Here is a 15,130-nt window from a genome sequence, read left to right as displayed (position 1 = left end):
AACAGCAATGAAGATCCTTCATCTCTGTCTGTCCTTGGCCGTCTCCTCTATTGTGACCCAGGTGTGGATCAGGTACCATATTCTGCCTCTGCTGTCGGGCGCCAAGTTGTCTTTGGCTCTCCAGGTCTTCTCCGCCCTGCAGGGATTCAAAGAATCGGAATTATTGCGTTCGTTTTCCGTATACAGACGGAACCGAGGTAAGTACGTCTTGACGATCTTCGGCTACTATGAGAATTGTTTTGAAGTTCGTTAAGCACAATGAAGGAATAAGCATGTCTAAATTTGCAGATGACGGTCGGCTACATATTAATTTTTGCAGGGAAGATGACGCTCGGATACTTCACGAGCAAATGGGGAAGTTAAGTGAAAAGCTTTGTCTGGCTGATGTTTTGTTACTCGCACCATGCTGGGAATCGCGTAGCATTGTTCAAAAGACCGGATATTGAAGGGCATAACATCTAATGTCAGAAATATACGATTACATTTTCCCGTGATATTAGTGAGTGTCAGAGAGAAATAAAATCAGAATTTGTGAATGGTATGTACATGCAAGTTAAAAATCGAGGTATATACTGATAACTGTGCAATGACTTAAAACGTCTGACAGATCTGACTCCGGACTCCAGCGGCAGTGTATCCATTTGGACTCCCCGATTAATGATGATTATTTCTGCTGTTATACAATAACTCCATCAATTACTATCTGTAATGTTGTCCTACTTTTATGTACCTAAGAAGCTCTGGTAAGTATACTGATTCCACTTCTCACTCCCCTACATCCTGGTTTTGTGTCATGCACGACTGGAAGCGAACGCAAAAGGCAGAGTTTTACACGAATTTTGAGAGCTATTACTTCATTGGATTATAATAGGGCATGAAGTTTGCTGGAAGCTAAACGGTTGGCAGGAAGATGCAGCAAAGGGTAACTAAGGCAAACTTCATATTCTTTGTTAGGCGTATGATCGGAGTCTAGGAATATGAAGTATTAAATCAAGTGTTGTGCTGTGGTGCGCCCATAATAGCCGTATCACTCTCCACGATGCCTGTCATCTCACTAATATTTTTCTTTTGTTACGAGCAATGGAGATGGTTCACAAACAATTCACTAGCTATTTCCTGTTATGACAAGGTTAACCTATCAGTAACTTCATGAAACTGAGCGATTTATTTGTGGGGCTGGGTTTAGCCGAATAAGAGGTAAATTTGAGACATCAAATAGGACATTACAGGTTAAATGCTTCCAGTTTTATTGCTTCAATCGCCGGAACTTAGTGAATAAATTCAAATTTCAATATTTAGAACTAATAGAAACAGGAGGATGTTCTTGCACTTCCCTTTAATCTCTGCATTTCTGTGTTCTGAGCTTTCGGCAGATTGGATCATTGGAAAAACGTAACTGCGAATTCTACCCTTTTTTGAAGTTCCCTCGGGGGTTTCTGTCAAGAAAATCCGTAGAATAAAGGGTCTTATTTAATGGCTGTATATTGTGATATTCGGGGAAATTTTCGCGAAGTATGGCCTCTCCACCTGCACCACTCGCTACTTGCTTGCCAAGGCTAGGCGGACCGGTTGAACATAATGATAGCGGTTATACTGAGGTAAATGCATTGTTTTGCGGTCCATGCAGCGTTCGCAATGTCACCCCCGTGGGCAGCAGAACCTTTGTCCTGGTTCATGCAGCTACCGACTGCTCCATATTGATCACCGTCACATTACTCTTCGACCATTTGGTCGTCATAAGTTTCCAAAGGCCACTTACCAACGTCGCCTGTATTTTACTTCCAGATACTAGAATCGACCTTTTATCTGAGCAAGAAATGTTTATACGGCCTGAACAGTGTGTTGCACTTTTAATTTCAATTTTTCGATCTTTTTTTATTGGCTTTCAAATAAAGAATATACAGATCGGAAGAGGAGTTTAACAAGTAGATAATATAAAAGAGATACAAACAGCAATAGTAAAAACTGGAAGTATATAATGTCAAAATCAAATAAATAAAATATTATGCTGTTATATATACAATGGTCAAAAATCTACAACTCCTGATAGCAATCATAAAAAAAGATTGGAAATTTTATTGATAAAGAAAAAAAACCCCACTAACTAAACTGAAACAAAAAAGAGAAAGAAAAAAAAGGAAAGAAAAAGAAAGATTGTGCAGTCCAATTGAGGATAAAATTAGAAAAAAAAGAGAAAAAACACATCATTCCAGTCATCTCCGATCCTTCATGGATAAGGATTTTCCCCAAAGAGAATAAAGAAAAATAAATAAATATATAAATAAATATATTAAATCATGTGAAAATAATGAATAAAGGGACGCCAGACTTATTCAAAATTAAAGGATGTTTCAATTGTCCGGCTTCTAATTTTCTCCAGGCTTAGACATGACATAATAGAGGAGAGCCAATAGAAAACAATAGGCGGGTTAGATTCTTTCCAGTGTAGCAAAATAACTCTCCTAGCCAATAAAGTTGAAAAAGCTATCACATGTTGGGCGGAAGCAGACACTTTGCTTGTTTCCTCTGGAATAATCCCAAAAATTGCTGTAAGTTGATTAGGTTGAATATCCATATCTATAACTTTAGATAATTTTCTAAACACATCCCTCCAAAAATTATTTAAACTTACACATGACCAAAACATATGAGTTAGAGTAGCCACTTCTGCGTTACATCTGTCACAAATAAGGCTTATATTAGGAAAAATATACACCAATTTATCTTTGGACATATGGGCCCTGTGTACGATCTTAAATTGAATTAAGATATGGCGTGCGCAGATAGATGAATTATTGACTAAATAATAATTTTTACTCCATTGATTATCTCAGAGTGAATGTTGAAGTTCTACTTCCCAGGGACGTTGAACCCTATCATTAGGCGACATGCGAGCATTCATTACCTGTTTATAAATGATAGCTATTAATCGTTTTTGAAAAGGTTTAAACTGAAAAATAACATAAGCCAAATTTAAAGAGCAGGCTAAGGGGTAATTCGGTAAAAAATCACCTTAAAAATTCCGAACCTGTAAATACCTGAAAAAATGTGTTTTGGGGGTATCATATTTATCCATTAACTGTGACAAAGACATTAAACAGTCTTGTAAAAATAAACTAAAAAAGTTCTTACTCCCTTAATTTTCCATGTTAGAAAAGCCTTATCCAAAGGTGATGGTTTAAAAAAGAAATTAGAATAAATATTACTAAAAAATAAAAAATAATTTAATTCAAAAAATCTACGAAATTGAAACCAAATTTTTAAAGTATGTTTAACAATAGGGTTAAGAGCTTGTCTACCTATTTTGGAGAGCGAAAACGGAAAAGGAGCTCCTAATAAAGAAGCTACCGAAAACCCCATTACTGAATTTTCCTCCAGCTGTAACCATGAAGGGCGATCATGGTCGTCTATATCATAAATCCAAAAAGTCATATAACGAATATTAATTGCCCAATAATAACATCTAAAGATTGGTAAAGCCAGTGCTCCATCTCTTTTTGATTTTTGCAATAAAATTTAATTCACTCTAGAGTTTTTATTATTACAAACATAAGACAAAATCAGAGAATCTATTTTATCAAAAAAAAATATTTGGAATAAAAGAGGGACCTGCTTGAAATATATATAAAAATTTCGGTAGAATTTCTATAGCATTTATTCGACCTATCAATGGCATCGACATAGGTGCCCATTTAGAAAGCGCCTGTTGATTATATTCAACTAAAGCGAAGAAATTATACCTATAAAGGTGTTTAAAATTTTTGTAATTTTGATACCAAGGTAAGTAAAATGGTTTTTGGCAATATTAAAAGTTATTTGATTATAATAATCAAAATAGTTATTAATAGGAAATAATTCACTTTTATGTAAATTAGGTTTATATCCAGAAAAAAGTACCAAATTCCATAAATATAGATAACATAGAAGGGATAGATTTCTTAGGATTTGAAATGTAAACTAATAAATCATCTGCGTATAACAAAACGTTATGTAATTTATCCCCTCTCCTAATACCCTGCACAGAATTAGAATCCCTAAGAGCAATAGCAAGTGGTTCTAAAGCCAAATTAAGTAATAAAGGACTAAGGGGACAACCCTGACGGGTACCTCTATATAGTCTAAGGTAAGGAGAATTTTGATTATTAGTTAAAACCGCAGCTACCGGGGCGTGATAAATCAATTTAATCCAGGAAATAAATCCTGGACCAAAATTGAACCTCTTCAAAACCTGAAATAAATAAGGCCACTCCACCCTGTCAAAGGCTTTCTCTGCATCCAAAGATACAATACATTCAGATTCTTTGGCTGAGGGGGAATAAATGATATTTAATAATCTTCGAATATTAAAATGTGAGTACCTATTTTTAATAAATCCTGTTTGATCGTTTGAGATAACATTAGGCAAGATACTCTCAAGCCTATTTGCGAGAATCTTAGAGAGGATTTTAAAATCTACATTCAGTAAAGAAATAGGTCTATAGGATACACATACCAGTGGGTCTTTTCCTTTTTTTGGAATCAATGAAATTAGTGCTGCATAAAAAGTATTAGGAAGTATTAGGAGGATGTAGAATCGATGAACGTTTGATGAAGATGTGGTATAAGCATTTCTTGAAAGGTGTTGTAAAATTCTACCGTATAACCATCAGGTCCCGGAGCTTTACCTAATTGCATAGAGGGCATAACCTTGGCTATCCCCTCTTGTTTAATAGGTGCATCTAACATATCAGCATCTTGAATCGAAATTTGAGGTATGTTTAACATTTGCAAAAATCTATTCGTAGTAATAGTACTATCAAGAATTCAGATTTACAAAGATTAGAATAAAAGTCCATAAATATCTTATTAATTCCGTAAGGATCAAAAGCTTCTGTTCTATCTGGTCGGTGAACTTTTTCAAATTTGTGTTCTGACCATCCCAGCCTTTAACTGACCCGCTAAATGTTTAGCAGATTATTCTCCATGTATATAAAATAAACTGTTAGATTTAAAAATTTGCTGTTCAATGGGAAAGTTCAGAAGCAAATCATACTGTGATTGAAGTTCGACCCTTTCTTTATATAGGTCTTCAGTAGGTTTAACTGAATACGCTTTATCTATCTGTTTAATTTTATTAATAGCTCTGGCAATTCCACTTCAGTTTTCTTTCTCAAGGCTGCTGAATATGAGATTATCTGTCCCCTAAGAAAAGATTTCAAGGTGTCCCATATGACCAGATTTGACATTCCTTCAGTTGTGTCATGTTCACAAAATATAGAAATTTGCTCCTTAATAAAATTAACAAAAGCTGGATCCTGTAACAATTAGGGTTCAATCTCCACTGTGAGATTTTCAAAAATCTATCCGAAAGCTTAAGGGTTAACTTTAAAGGTGCGTGATCTGAAAGCGCAATGATGTCATACGCACATTCAACAACGGAATTTGACAGACGTGTATCTAAAAAAAGTAATCAATTCGAGAATATTTGTGATGGACGTGTGAGAAAAAAGAGAAATCTTTATCATTGGGGTGTTTATATCTTCAAATATCGACAAGGCCATATTCTAATAAAAAAGAGTTAATACAAGCTGCCGCTTTATTAGGAAGCGACGGATTGGTTGATGACCTGTCAATCGCCGGATTTAAGCGACAATTAAAGTCACCACCCATGATCAGCTTACATTCATTGAGATTCGGTAACTCTGAAAAAAGTTTCTTAAAAAAATCAGAATTATCTACATTAGGTGTGTATACACACACCAGAGCTACCTTTTGCTCGCATAATAAACCAGTAACAATTAAATATCTTCCAATCGAATCAGTAGTAGTATTAAAGTGTACAAAAGGGATTTTGGGACTAAGAAATATAGAAACGCCTCTTATTTTACTATCCGACAGCGAGTGAAATAAAGGGCCTTTCCAGAAGCGGAAAAAACCTGTCTTCATCCTGTTTCGCATATGATTTTCTTGTGCAAAAGTAATATCAGCATTAAGTGTTTTTAATTTCTTAAAAATCTTTTTACGCTTAATGGGGTGATTGACTCCGTTCCAATTCCAAGATATTATATTGATTTTATTAACATCCATGTTTAAAATTGAGTTTAATATTATGTAAAATAAATGTTACGCAAGTACAGATTAAACCAAAAGGCGCGGGTACAACCTGAAGGAGTGACGCATTTACGAAAGAGAAATCCATCAAAAGAACTGCCCAGTCAAGAAAAAAACCTATTCTAATAGACCCCTTCACCTCCCACACCCAAAAGATAGTAATGAAGGAACCAATAGGCTGTTCCCATGCGAACTAATAACCTTTGACCCTGTTCTCCATCTTGCAGCTCCCTATAAAAAAAAGCAAAAATCCCACGGAAAATAGCCATAATAAAAGGCACAAACAGAATTCAACTACTATAATATTATGTCTAACATTAATAAAAACATAATCAACAACGGCCATCTTAGAATCAGCTAAAGTAGCTTAAACACATATTCAAAACAATGAATAAATCCGAGCAAATAATGTTACAAACAATATATTTTCTCTCGAAAAAGAAAAGTAAATGTGTGTGTGTATATATATATATCTTTATATATATTTATTTATAACAGACCTAAAACTATAAGTATTGAAACAAATAAAAGAAATAAAAAGATTAATACACAACAGGTCCTACACAGACCACTAAAGTACAAAACTATAAAGATTCCCTACAAAACAGTTATATATGTACTAATTATTAATGTAAAAAAAATTTACATCGACCACTTCCCATACCAGAGAATGAAAAGGCATAGCATGTACTTAACTCAAAAGCTCCATAAACAACTCATACAGCAGATACTTCAAAATTGCCTATTGAGTAATCGGTGTAACTTTAACATTTTATTCAGTAGGCTTAACTTTAAGGTTTTTAATATACTCCCATCCCTCCTGAGGAGAGTAGATTCTCAATGATTGAGATTTTTCAGGAAAAACTATCAGCTTTGCTGGAAAGCGAAGGGAGGGATTGAAATCTAATTTATACATTTCACTCATAACTTCTCGATATTTCTTTCGTTCGGCAAAGATTTCGGGAGGATAATCTTCAACTATACGAATCTGTGTTGAATTAAAGAATAATTTCCGTTTCTTTCTGGCTTCTCGAGGAATAGCTTCTTTAGTCGTATTCGGCTGAGGACGTCATTCGGCTGAACGCCGAGAGAATGGAATTCTGTGAGCTCTGTTGATTAAGGGGCTAGCTTCGAGGGTCTCATTGAAAAGTGAGTGCAGCATATCTGAAAAGAATTTTAACTGATCGCCAGCTTCAGTATTTTCAGGCAGTCCCAGAATACGCAGATTCCTCCGACGCCCTCTGCTATCTAAATCAACCATTCTTTTCTTCGTTTCAGATAGTTCGGTGGTAATTTCATTGATTTTCTTTTCCATCGAAGATATCATCTTTCCTTGATCTTTAATAGTTTGCTTGAATAACTCACGCTCACTCTCGATTCGGGTTGTAGTCTGCTGAAGTATTTGAAGTTCAAAGTCCAAGTTTTTCAGAGAGTCTTGAATCGTAGAAATAGCTTTTTCGTGCTTCCCGTTTGAACCGGCCAGCTTATCAATTTTAATATTAAGCGATCCGAATTCCGACTTCATGTCTTGTATTGAAGAAAATATTCCCGCTAGTGTAACAAATTCCTCCGTTTTCTTGGTTTGTTCCGTTTGTTCCATTTCAGGGACAGTCAATACAAGAACGACTTTTTTCGGCCATTGTAATTAAATCGTAAATACTTCAGTGAAATAATAAATCCTTCAGTAAAAGTAGTAAGTCATCAAAACTAAAAGGGATTTGTTAGTGGGATATAAAATATATTAAAAGAGAGAGAGAGCCGCTAGAAATGCAGCCTATTCCATGTGCTACAAAATTGAAAATGGGTGGCACTTTAATTTCTTTCGTTTTTGTTACATGCATAATGTGGATATTAAGAATCAAAGTTGAAAATTCAGCTAATAAGTGGCGATAATGAAATATATCATAATAAACAAAACCTGTCACATTTGGTTATCTTTTTTTTTCCCGTCTGTCTTTATTCCCGGGATCAGGCAACAAAGGTTAAGTGCGCGGGAGCATTTCAGTTACTGCGCGGCCACTCAATTGCGCAGCTCAGAGGGAACAGCACTGAGAAGAAAGAAATGCACATTGAAAACTGCGGTGATAGGCTTTGTCAGCAACCTGCAGTCTGATCAGTGTAAAGAGCGCTCTATTGTACTTCACGTGGGATATTCCAGAAACTGGCCAAAATATTCTCTTCTAGGCTGCATTCAGTGATGGTACATTGCTTTGTTTAAATAGAGCTCCAGCACATCCCCTTTCTTAATATCTACATGTTCAAGCATTTTATCAGCTGCAAATCATCACTACAATTACCAAGATCCTTTTCCATTGTTAATACTGAAGTAAAGTATTTATTAGGTCCCTCTACTATTTCCTCCGGTTCCATACACACTTTCCCACTGTCACACTTGATTGGTCCTATTCTCTCATGCCTTATCCTCTTGCTCTTCACATACTTGTAGACTGCCTTGGGGTATCCTTTAATTCTGTGCGCCAAAGCATTCTCAGGGCCCCTTCTGGCTCTCCTAATTTCTTTCTTAAGCTCCTTCCTGTTAGCTTTATAATCTTCTAGATCTCTAACATTGCCAAGCTCTCTAAAACTTTCATAAGCTTTTCGTTTCTTCTTGACTGGATTTACTACAGCCGTTGTACACCACGGTTCCTGTACCCTACCATAAATTCACTGTCTCATTGGAACGTTCCCATACAGAACTCCCCTGAACATTCGCTTCTGCTCCCAGTTTAAGCTTCCAAGTTCCTGCCTGATAGCCTCATAATTCCCCTTACTCCAGTTAAACGCTTTTCTAACTTGTCTGTTCCTATCTCTCTCCAATGCTGTTGTAAAGGAGATAGAATTATGTTCATTATCTCTAAAATGCTCTCCCACTGAGAAATCTGACACCTGACCAGGTTCATTTCCCAATACCAAATCAAGTACAGTCTCTCCTCTTGGGGGCTTATCAACATATTTTGTCAAGATACCTTCATGAACACACCCAACAAACACCACCCCATCTAAACCCCTTGCTCCAGGTTTATGCCAATCGTATTTGAGAAATTAAAATCTCCCACCACGACAACTCCGTGATTATTACACCTTTCCAGGATCTGTTTACCTACCTGCTTCTCGATATCCCGGTTGCTATTGGGTGGCCTATAAAAACACCACGTAGAGTTATTGTCCCCTTCCTGTTCCTAATCTCCACCCACAGTGACTCCGCAGACAATCCCTCCAAAACGTCCAACTTTTCTGCGGCGCTGACACTATCTCTGATTAACAGTGCCACGCCCCCACCTCTTTTGCCTTCCTCCCTGTCTTTTCTGAAACATCTAAACCCTGTCCCTTGTAGTAACCATTCCTGTCCCTGAGCCAGCCAAGTCTCTGCAATGGCCACCATATCACATCTCCAAGTACTGATCCACGCTCTAAGCTCATCTGCTTTGTTCACAATACTCCTTGTGTTAAAATAGACACATCTCAAACCGTCGGTCTGAGCGCGTCCCTTCTCGATCGCCTGCTTATCCTCCCTCACACACTGTCTCCAAGCTTTCTCCATTTGTGAGGCAATAACTTCTTCCCCATTCTCTTCATTTCTGTTCCTACCCCCCGACAATTCTAGTTTAAACTCTCCCCAGTCGCCTTAGCAAGCCTCCCCGACAGGGTATTGGTCCTCCTGGGAATAAAGCGAAATCCGTACTTTTTGTACAGATCACACCTTCTGCAAAAGAGGTCCCAATGATCCAGAAATCTGAATCCCTGCTCCCTGCTGCAATCCCTCGGCCACACATTTATCCTCCACCTCATTCTATTCCCATTCTCACTGTCACGTGGCACGGTCAGTAATCCTGAGATTGCTACCTTTGAGATCCTGTTTCTCAACTTCCTTCCTAACTTCCTGCTGTCTGTTTTCAAGACCACTTCCCTTTTCCTACCTATGTCATTGGTTCCAATATGTACCCAGACCACTGGCTGTTCTCTCTCCCACTGCAGGACATCTTGGACGCGATCTGAAACATCCCGGACCCTGGCACCTGGAAGGCAAACTACCATCCGAGTTTCCTTCTTGCGTCCACAGAATCGCCTGTCTGATCCCCTAACTATAGACTCCCCTATCACTACTGCCTTCCATTTCCTTTCGCACCCTTCTGAGCCACAGGGCCGAACTCTGTGCCAGAAGCAGGGCCATTGTTGCTTCCACCGGGTCGGCTGTCCCTCCCAATAGTACTCAAACAGGAGTACTTATTGTTCAGGAGGACAGGCACAGGGTTACTCTCTAGTACCTGACTCTTCCTCTTCCCCCTCCTGACTGAGACCCACTTATCTGTCTCCCGTGGTCCCGGTGTGACCACCTGCCTATAACTCCTTTCTATCACCTCCTCTCTCTCCCTGACCAGACGAAGGTTATCGAGCTGAATCTCCAGTTCGCTAACGCGGTCCCTTAGGAGATGCAGTTCGACACACCATGTGCAGATATGGCCATCAGGGAGGCTAGGAGACTCCAGTACTTCTCACATCTGACACCGAGCCCAGAACCTTGAATCTCCAGAGAGGTGAAGAATTCAGTCAGGAACTAAAGCTTCGGAAGTTAGGATTGAATTGAGTAGGTGAGGAGTAAAAGAAGCCAGTAAAGAACAGAAAAAATGAATTTAGAAAGCTTGGAGGGGCCATGAAAACTCATTAGAAGTAAGAATAAGGTGAACACCGAGGAATTCTATACAAGAACAAGAGCAATAGGATAACTAAGGAGTTAGCATGACAACACAAGAATAAAGAGTGGAATATTTTCTCGGGTGCCGAGAACGTGAGTGGGGTCCTTAATGAGTACTTTGCTTCAGTATTTACCAGGAAAAAGCTTCACAGCTGTGAGGCTTGGATAACCTACAGCCATCACACCATGTCCTTGGAGTGCTTGCACATAAGCTGCCTTCAGCGCATCCTAGGAATTACCTGGCGTGAGTGGGTACCTCACACTAAAATACCTGTAAAGACCAACTGCAGAAGTATTGAAGCCATGATCACCCAGCATCAGCTGAAGTGGCTGGAACACGTGATAAGGATGCCCCTATGTCGGCTACCCCGCAGAGTGTTTAACGGCCAGCTACATGATGGACGATGCTCAGCTGGAGGGCAGAAGAAGTACTTTAAGGATCAGATGAAGAATGCTTTAAGGAAGTGCAAGATCAGACCCGAGGACCTGGAGGATGTTGCTGCTGACCGCATCACTTGGCAACAGCTGTGTAGGGTCGGGGTTAGTATACTGGAGGTGGAAAGAACTATCAGAAGACAGCAGAAGAGAGCCAGGAGAAATGCAGCCATGGTTGCCATCACTACCACCACTACCACATATACATGTTCCAGCTACAATAGAACTTGTGGGTCCAAGATAGGACTGTACAGTCATCAAAGATCCCACCGTTAAAAGAGTGGACGTCGTCATTGGATTTCGATGTACAACCGAAGAAGAAAGAAGAAGAACCAGGAAAAAGGACATGGAGGACCAGGAGATCAGTGCTGAGTGTATAAATATGCTAGGCCGTTTAGGCGACAAGGAGGAGGACGTATTCGGTCTCCTAATGAGTATTATGGTGGATAAATCCCCAGGGACTGATGGGAGTTACCCCAGGTTATTGAAGGAGGGAAGAGACGAGATTGCTGAGGACATAACTAATATCATCATGTCCTCTTTAGGCAAATGAGAGGTCAGGGAGCTCTGGCGAGTGGCTAACGTTGAAGAAGGGAACAGGGGGAAATCATGCAAACTATAGTCTGGTGATTCTCGCATCGACAGTATAGAATAGCTGAAGAAAATTCTTAGGAACAGGATATATGACTACTTGGAAACCCATGGCCTAAGTAGGGAGAGCCAGCATAGGTATGTGCAGGGCAGATCGTGTTTTACCAACTTGATTGAGTTTTTTTTAAACAAGGTGAAGAGAGGGATTGATGAACGTAGAGCAGTGAATGCTGTCTACATGGAATTTAGTGTTTGTCAAAGTCCGTCATGGGAAGCTAATCCCATGATTAGGATGCATGGGATTCGGGGTGAATTGGCTGTTTGGATTCAGAAGTGGCTTGCACATAGATGACAGAGTGCAGTAGCTGAAGTGTGTTATTCGTGCTGGTGGTCTGTAATACCTGGGGTCCACAGAATCTGTGCTGTATGTGATATATGTAAATAACTCGCATGAAAATGTAGATGTAGTAAGTTTGTGCATGATACCAAAATTAACAGAGCTTTGGCTTGTGCAGAAGACTGACGTAGATCTTATATGATTAGCTACAGATATGGGCAGAGAAATGGCAGATAGACTTTAATCCAGATAACTGTGAGGTTTTGCAACTTGGTAGGACAAATACAAGGAGCCAATATACTGCTAAGGGCAATGCCACAACGACCAGCATTGTGGACAGTGATACAGCCACTATGGGCGCACCACGGTCTTCCATTGCATTCATTAAATTCCTAAACTCCAACCATATGTTTAACAAACAATATGAAGTTCCCTTTGTTATCCCTTGTTACATCTTCCTGCGAAAAGATTCATTTCAGGCAAATCGCAAATCCTACTGTAATACAGTGAAGTGATATCTATCAAAATTTGTGTATAAATCTGCCTTTTGCATTTCCTTCCCATAGTGCATGACGTCATCAAGTTATTTATTAAACTCACTTTACAAAGTTTCAGTTCATTCATTATAACATCTCTTTGAATCATGTAATATCGTTTTTGCACTCCAAACTAGTTTTGTGTATTCTGCAAACTCCGGGGAGATATCACTTTGCGCTGATTCCAGATTATTATTATTATAGATAGGTAAATAATATTGGGTGCTTAAGTGAAAATAATAACATATTGAAATAGCCAACTGTATATGTTTCGTGGTTAATAAAGATTCATTTATTCCCATTCCATTCTAACACATTTTTCATGTCCCGTTAGATTAGATTGTCAAATGCAGTGTCAATATGGTAGCAGCGGGAGACACGTTTGCAATTCCGGAATGGCACCGACATAATTTAAGTATGTCTGTATCAAGTTTAGAGAGGATAATACAGAACTATTCAATTCTATAAATCCAAACTGACACCGGCGCAAAATAATCATTGGACTCTGTTATTATGATCACACGAGCTCTAAAATCATAACGCTTCATCGTGGCTGTTGGTGTTATTTATGCAGTTCGACTAATATCCAAATTCAGTGAAATTCCATTGCAACAGACGCTTGCAGTGATATATGATAACCATGGTGAAGTCTTCCATGCAAACAGATAGGGTTTGCAGCAAGGGAAAGCGAAAATGCTAGAAAGTGAGAAGATGAGTGAGAGGGAAACTTATCAACAGATGGATAAAACAAGAGAAATGCTGGAATAAGGATATGGATGTAATAGGCGCAGAAGAAATGCAGAAAGAGAAATGGGGTTGCAGTGAGATCAATGGCGTCAACTATCCCACTTTGGCAGCGCCGAATATGGTGTTTTTTTTTTTGTTGTTTTGTAGCACAGGTAAGCAGTACCCTGCACACGAAGGCCAGTGGTAAGTTTGCTTTCCAGCACGTATTTCGGGTATGGCAGGTAGCTGCAGTAACCGGAGGATATGCCTTCAGTACACAATAGCACAAAATCACAAATGCATCACCTGCAGCCAATGTTGAACCCTCAAGGCATCACCATTACCAGCTGCATCACTTTCAAAACATTCATCTTAAACCATGTATCGAAATGGCGAACAGTAAATGAATGAGTCGCAGTGCCAAAACCCCTGACTGAGCCAGGGACCTTTCGATCTTCAGTCTAACGCCAATCCAACAGACCCCCGTCAGTTACCATTGCAAAAATATTTGCTGTAGTTGCCTCCGACCCTCGTGTGTGGCCAGTACATTGTCACAGACGTCTGTTAATGCGAGAACAGTTGATCAAATTTTCATGAGACAGAAAGTTCCCCTGTCTCTCCTTCCAAATAGTGCGCAGATTTATTGATGCTATAAGGCGCTTGTTATTTATTTTCCGGAGGTTTCAGGTCATTGAGTTTGTAGCATGAGTAACTGGAGCTTAACAAGGTGTTACAGCCCCAAGTGCTGAACTGAAAACCGCAAGTTTATCCGTTTTACTTGGAAAAGTACGTAGATGGCAACACCATAGAGGGCCGGATCGCAAAAAGCGACAAGGCGAACGGTTTGGTGAGCCCAGTTACATGGAGCGGACATCCAACTTCTTATCAATGTTATCAAACCCAAAGACATGGGTTCGGGAAGCGACACGAAACAGGTACCCCTGTATCATCCAATGGTTCTGAGGTGGACATGCTTGCCAGCTTTAACTTCCTAAGCGTAAGTGACATCGATAGTTTATCCTAGTAAAGCAGGTCAAAGCTACATCCATTAAGCCACAGCACGGCGCCCACGTCCTCAGCAAAGAAAATTACGACATGTCACGTTGACATGTACCAATTTTGAAATGCACAAGGTAGAATGTTGGCTATTGGGAGGGCGCACAGCTTGGTACGGAATCTGCTCTGATCAAGACCGAAAGAAATTGCAGAGAGATGTGGCAGGATCTCAGTCCATCACGGATATCATCTTCTTCTCCATGGATACTTTCGAAACTCTCCACTCCCTCCGTAAAGCAGCCAGGATAATCAAAGTCTCTTCCCTCTGTGACACTCCCTGTTCTCCCCGTGCTTCGAGCAGAAGGTACAAGAGATAGAAAACACAAAGGACCGGGCTCAGTAGCAGCTTTTGCCCCGTTAAACGATCTCCTGCATTTCAAGTTGAACTCTTGTCCTCAGAGATTACCTCGTCATGGCCTTTGCATATGGTTTTCTACCTACACTTTACTTTTCTGAAACTGTAACCGTAACACTATAAACTGTATTCTGTTTTCGTTTCCCTTGTGCTATTTCAAAATAATTGACATGAATGGCTTTCAAATTAAGGTTTTAATTTTATCTTCCAATGTCTGATAGTATAATTCAACATCAAGCAGCAATATTGTCGGTGTGGGCGAAATTAAGAGAATGGATACTGAGGAAATGTTTTAACATCCATCCCTTGTC

This window comes from Hemitrygon akajei, chromosome 8 (genome assembly GCF_048418815.1).
Source record: "Hemitrygon akajei chromosome 8, sHemAka1.3, whole genome shotgun sequence".
Classification (NCBI taxonomy): domain Eukaryota; kingdom Metazoa; phylum Chordata; class Chondrichthyes; order Myliobatiformes; family Dasyatidae; genus Hemitrygon; species Hemitrygon akajei.
The sequence above is the reverse complement of the archived record's forward strand: the minus strand, read 5'-3'. Positions refer to the sequence as shown.